At 46.2% G+C, this 6,888-nt stretch overlaps 1 protein-coding gene across 2 annotated transcripts in view; it reads left to right on the top strand.

The window, feature by feature from the left end:
* The first annotated feature begins 578 nt into the window (after positions 1–578).
* Positions 579–6,888, top strand: part of Mvl (solute carrier family member malvolio) — a 30,564-nt gene continuing 24,254 nt past the window's right edge. For both annotated transcript variants that reach the window (XR_012895359.1, XR_012895357.1), the window contains exon 1: positions 579–693. The gene's annotated coding sequence lies outside the window, so the exon portion shown is untranslated. The remainder of the gene's footprint in view (positions 694–6,888) is intronic.

Genomic DNA, 6,888 nt, shown 5'->3' with positions numbered 1-6,888 from the left:
ACAAGTACAGAAGCAGATTGGGCACTTTACGTTATCTTCGCATTTGCAAAAAGTGCGTCCGAATACGGGCGCGTATACACGCGGAGATAAAAGTAGGCGGCACATCAGCGACATGGATAGTTGGGAATTTCCGCTATATATGTGCTCGATGCTTCTGAATAGATGTATTATTAGCCACTGTGATGGTCAGATTAATAACTGTGTAGATTGCAAATATCACTTCAGGCAAAGCCTTTTATCAAACACTATGTTTGCTTTTCAGGTTAAGCGATAATCGAGCGCGGTTCGCAAGTGTCTCGTCCAGTATGCTTTGTTGCTGGGTGTGTATTGTGTTATGTACTGTACATGAAGGTGCGGTGTGACACTTGCGACATTAACAATATGCCAGCCACACGCGGTTCAAAGTCCAGAGCTTGTCTTCAGAATGACACGCGAAGAAAGCCCGGATAAGAAATGTCAACGCACTTTCTCGGAAAACTGTGCGGACGATAGCGGCAGCGCTGTGCGCAGAACAACATGCATGTCGCAATGCTCGAGCTCGTCGCTTTTGCTGACCGCTGTAGCTGACTTGACGGGTGCCGTTTGTCTCACCACTGCAGCACGACCGGCCGAGACGTTTTCCAACTCGTTTCAACGAACTGTTTTCGTGGAATCACAGCGAATGTCGGCACAAACGACGTTTCGTTAAATGAGGTAATGCCATTGATATACTTTGCAGTCGACCTAAGAGGAAGTGAATGTATGGCTGAAGGCATAGACGTAAACAGGAGGGGAGGCGGGTGGCATGTGCAAACGGGGTACGCCACAGCAGCACTTGTCCCTACCCAAGCTACACCAGCGCGACCCCCTCACCCAGTTCCTGCCGACGCCCCATGGATGTAGGCGACGTGTCGCAACAGATACGAAGTCGCCGATATGAATCAAGCTGCAATGGCATATGCACTGTCTGGGCTTCTTTGTAAACAGATGCGAAGAGTCGTGTGTGTACAGGCGGCTGAGTCAAAGGTATACGGCGCAGTTTCCGAGAATTGTAATTTGTTCCTCGGAAGTCGTGTTCCGTATTTGCGTGAGCTGGGCTGTTGCTATACGCTTGCAGGGTCACCGAAGAGCTCCGCGACATCCTCTTTTTATTTCGGGATTCGAGTGTATACTGTGCCAGTAAAGTAATACCACAGTAGCGAAACGGTAAACCGAAACACCCGACACAGACGTTGAGAAGGTTCGTTCGTTCGTTCGATTGTTCCTTCGATCGATCAATCAATCAATCAATTATTCATGCATTCATCCATTCACAACTCTCAGAACATAACGACTTTATAGATACCAAAATAAAAAGTCATTGTTGCTTCCCTATACTATATAACTAATAAACATGGCTGCTTCATTATTAACAAACGCAGTCTTTTATTCTGCACCAAATGACTCAGGTTATATTAATGTACATTTCTATTACTTATTTTAAACCATGGTTCTAACATGTGGCTTTGTTATCCAAAATTTCGAGAAAAAGCGTGTATAAGTGACTAAATGTAACTTGACAGATGCTTGGGCTGGTTGATGATTGGGAATCAACATATTTGCACAGCGCAAGACAACGAGTAGTTCCGTCGTAACTACAGAAGAAGAGACAAGGACAAAAAGAGCGCTTCTGTGGTTACTTCTTAACTACTAGTACTCTTGCGCTGTGCAAATATGTTGAAGTGTCTAACGTTGGTACTTATCAACATTTACAAGTCGGCATGAATGTCGGTGGATTCTTTATCGACGCGCGGTATGGGAAGTTTGTAACTATGGATTGCTGATTCATCGACTTCAAAGCTCTTGAGGGTTCTTATTTTGCTGTTTTTGAACTGTATACGTAATACCTATGCTGAGAATTGATTTCCGTTCTCGAGATTTACGGCGGTCATCTCTGATAAATCGCGATCGCGCATTTTTGAGTCCCAGCGCTCTCACAAAAGCCGTACCGACCGGTCTGGGCTACACTTCCAAGGACGCCCCTCGCTACGAGTACACCGTGACCTTCTCGGCACGTCGCAAAGAATTGCAATGCCGCGCTTTCCCCCGGGATTTTCCACCGGCGTTTCCGTGTACACGTCGTCAACGCACGGATATACTTCTTTATCGGAGAGTACACGGCTGTGCAAAGCATAGAGCGCGTGAATAGACGGTGGTGAGGGGGGTGCAAAGTTAGCACCATGCCGTTTCTCAGTTGTCCATCTGTCCCGCCATTGTTTAAAGAACACGGTTGCGGCCAGACAAGTATTTAACGATAACGGCGACCGAAGACCCTTCTTGTCGAATTCCAAAAACTTCTCTCGCTCCATTCTCATTTATTGCCCATTCTAAAAAAAAAAATATGTGCTTTAGACTCCACCGAAGAGGTTGGGGAAGGGGAAAGGGTGCTCCCTTTAGTTGGGAAACTCTGCGCACGCTTGCGGGCGAATGTGTGTCACATGTATCAACGTACGAATAAAATAAATAAACTCTACAGCCACTTTTAGTCAAACTTTCTAACGTTTTTTTTTCTTTTTTTACCAAGCCAGACATCTCTGTCGAATGCGTTCACCTTTGAATGTGTCAACATGGCCGTGACACAGCAAGGGTGGGATGCGCCCCCCCCATACCCCCCCCCCTTCTAACCATCTAAGTCATCTCTGTCGAATGTGTTCACGATTAAAAGTGTCAACATGGCCGTAACACAGCAAGGGTGGGATGAGCCCCCCCCCCCATACCCCCCCCCCCCTTCTAACCATCTAAGCGTGCCACCAACATTACTAGTAGCTTTACACAGTTGGACTGGTCCCTCCTGGTGTGCAAGGATGTGGCTATGTAGGCTTACGGTGGTTTATGAAGAGGAAGAGGGGAGAGAAAAGAAAAAAAAATATTATCAACCAGCTGCGAGTCTTTCAAACTGCTCGGATGCTAGAGTGACCGTTACGAAAAGGCTTCGGCCGTGCGTTCGAACAACGGACAGGAATACATTTTTCATGCAGCTGCGAAGCTCTTTTACTAAAGAAACCATATAGTCTTCAATTAAGGCTTCAATAGAGTGATTTTTTTTTTCTTTTATGTGCACTGTGTACCCACATTTCAGGCTTTCAGAGCCGCTTTGCCATGTAAATCGGTTATACGAGCTTTGACATGGCACACATTGTAACAACACTGCGCAAGTTCAACACTGTGCAAGACCCGCAGGCCACGGGATCGAATCCTGGGTGCGGCGGCTGCATATTTATATGGAGACTGAAATGCATTAGGCCCATGTGCTCAGATTTGGGTGCACGTTAAAGAACCCCAGGTGGTCGAAACTTCCGAAGCCCTTTATACTATACGGCGTCTGTCATAATCATATGGTGGTTTTGGGACTTTAAACCCCTCATATCAATCAAATCAAGTTGTTAATCAATCAAAATTACATTCTCTAATAGCCAGAACACAGCAAATGGGGGCAGAGGCTGTCGCAGAAGATTGCCCAAAACGTGCCATTGGTCTCATCCACAAAGAATATCTTAATATTTTTGTGTGTGGTCTATATCTTTTTTTTACGAAACTCTCAGTCACTGCATAGCGGAGCTTCGCGATTCAATTATTCTCCTCACCTCGATACACAAACATACGCGAGGGGAAAACTGAACGTAGGATAAACCACCACATCAAGCGCGAGCTGCCTCGGCAATCGAGCCCTACCCGAAGCAGCTTTCCTCGTTGTTGCTCGCAGTATCAGCCTTTCAGACTGAGCCCGACCCGCGACCACTGAAAGACATGCTCATCAGCCTATAGTTCCTGTTTGACTCTGCTGTCACAGCATGGCACGACGTGGCACAGCACGTTAAAGAACCCCAGGTGGTCAAAATTTCCGGAGCCCTCCACTACGGCGTCTCTCATAATCATATGGTGGTTTTGGGACGTTAAACCCCACATATCAATCAATCAACGATGTGGCACAACGCGTGGCCTAACACTAGAGTTACTGTATATATGCCTTTAGCTAAAGGTATACCAGTAACTCTATCTAACACGTGACAACCCCTTGTTGTACAGATACACTTGTCATTATTAACATTTTTTTGTTTTAGTTGTGTTGCCCAGACCTATTTCTTTATTATTCTTTGCACCCTGTCTCAATTGCATGCGTGGCATTTGTCAAAAGAAACGAGGTCGCTGCGAAATCACGAGTGCAGCGGTGACCCAGCTGCGGCCGCAGTATGTGAACGTACGAACTTTCGAGTTTTGCATGCTGTGTGCCTTGACAGATGCGATGTGGCGCTTCCGGACCGCCGTTGACTACGCGTCGCCAATACACGACGTCATTCTTGTCCTCGGACTCCTGTGACCGTGTTTCCATCTTTCCTATCTCTCCTATCCCCTCGATATGTCCTCGCTTGCTGTCCCAGCGCATCTCTCTCTCTCTCTCTCTCTCTCTCTCTCTCTCTCTCTCTCTCTCTCTCTCTCTCTCTCTCTCTAAACGTTTAATTCTATCCTTTTAATCCCTCCTCACCCCCATCCCTTGTGAGGTATACTGTCGAAGTGTCGCACACTGATGCATACAGTTACGGGGCTCACTTTTCTCTTCTTTTCCCTCTTATAGCCACATCTCTATTTAAAGCTCAACGTGTAACCTTGAATCATACGTGCCGCGCGTGCACTATATGCTTGAACACAGTTTCAACTCGCATGACTAACTCTTGCAGATTGTCGGCCTGATGTTCGCATTCAATTTACGTCAGTAACGCCATTGGACGTTATGGTTGATAATGTTTTCTGTAGAAAAGTAGCAGGGGGGGGGGGGGGGCAGGTGTGCATGAACAGCCATTTGTTTCCGAGACGTCGAAGCGTACCCAAGTAAAAGGAAGCAGAAATGATCTACTTCATCGGTAGTGAAGCTTGGGTGCATGAATGCGCGCAGGCTTCGTTGCTTTGACACAAAAACGTATTTCATCTCCGCGTGGTTCATTCGGAGTTCCACCCCCCCCCCCCACCCCCCGAAAATTTTCAATTTCGCACGCGCATCATATACACACCATACAAACGCTCTAACCACCCCACCCTCTTTCTTTCCGCCGAAAAAAAAAATTCTCGCTACGCTGAGCAGGGAGCGGGTAGTAACAGCTAGATCACTAGAGGAGGGTGCTGCACATTATTAACGTTCTACCTGTAGTCAAGAGTTGGACGAAAGTTCGTTTAGTCAGGCATTGGATGAGGTGAAACCCGGTGACAACAGACCAAGTCTGATGATGATGTTACGTTTCAGAACAGCTTACGGTTCCTCGTTTACTGAGCAGTCTGCCTCTTTCTGCAATAAACAGGAGAACAAATAAGAGGGGATGGGGATCTGTTAGGGTCCCTGTGGGTGCATAAAACACTCCTGTGCCAAAAATACCTGCCCTCCCCCACCCCATCCCACAAGGGGCTTAGCACACACACACACACACACACACACACACACACACACACACACACACACACACACACACACACACACACACACACACACACACACACACACACACACACACACACACGCGAACTCCAAAAACTCAAGTGGGGGAAATACACTGCTGCTGCATATCGACCTGCTCATTCCTGAGAAGCTAACTAGTTTATTTATTACAGTTTCATGCTGCACTCACTAGGTTTTACCCATGTTACTTTTTTAACTAATTGGCTTTTTCAAAAAAAAAAAAAATTTGGGAAGTTTCCCCTCTTCATTTATGTTAGATTGGCTTGAGCCTGTTATACCTCCTGGTGGTACGGACTACCCCCCCCCCCCCATTTTCCTTTTAGTTATTTTTACATATAGGGGGCGAAAAAAACACAAAACACAAACACACAAACAAACAAACAAGCAAACTTGTAGGACGCTTGAGCCTCGGCTTCAAGAGCAGAACGCGACAGCGTAATCGGGCCTCGTGCGCATCATCTCTTCAATTGCTACAGCTTATAGTTCCGACTTTCGGTTCATGCCTCAACCATGCCGTAAGGAAACGAACGACTGAGCGCGTAACATTGACCGTTGCAAAGCAAAGTACAGTTATCAAGTGCCCGCAGCGCCACGATTATTTTTTTCTTTAGCAAATCAGATAAGGGCGTACGTAATTCATCATGCAAAACTACGCAGCTATTCACTTTGTTGATGTTTTTGCTGATCGTTAAGCCGGAGCACTTTTTTTATTAAATGTACCCACTCATTGCGCATTTAACATATGAGGCCTGGTGCGATTGCCTGCTTATCACACATTATTACACGCGTTAAGGAGACATCTCTCCACTACACGCCTCACGTTTTTTTTTTTTAATGCAATTCTCATAGAAAATTCGAAGAAACATGCAGCGTAGCTTTGTGGAAGAACACCTACTCGCAACGCAGACAGTTTGGGTATATTTTAGTTATATCCTCATTCGCACCTGACTTTTCAATTGTTTATTTGAGTTGCATTTTTTTTTTCGATTTTTCTGTCACGGACAAGGTGGTAATTTTTAGCTCCCATCCAACGACGCTGACACTAGACTTTCTGCGAAACGAGCTCTTCAACGCTATCGGGTTGATATATTTAGGTATCTCTGCAGTGACGACAACTATGCGAGGCCGCACGTCACTATGCGTTTATTGATGAAGCAACTAGTTAAGATTTCTCTGTGCTCCCTTCTTTTCGAGACAGTCTCGCAGAAACTGCGCGCAGATGGTAGGCTGTATTGACTTCACTTGTATAGTTGCGGCACCTGTCACGTGGAACCATTATTCTTCGAGTTCACCGCGAATAAGGACAGCTGCTACATACATATTGCGTGCTCTGACGTAACGTGTAGAATGAGCGAAAAAGAAAAAGGGAGCGGCTGTTACCATGCAGACGCAGGACACCGATCTGCGTTGCCCACACACGGGGT

Source organism: Rhipicephalus microplus, chromosome 1 (assembly GCF_043290135.1).
Source record: "Rhipicephalus microplus isolate Deutch F79 chromosome 1, USDA_Rmic, whole genome shotgun sequence".
Classification (NCBI taxonomy): Eukaryota; Metazoa; Arthropoda; class Arachnida; order Ixodida; family Ixodidae; genus Rhipicephalus; species Rhipicephalus microplus.
The sequence above is the reverse complement of the archived record's forward strand: the minus strand, read 5'-3'. Positions and strand labels throughout refer to the sequence as shown.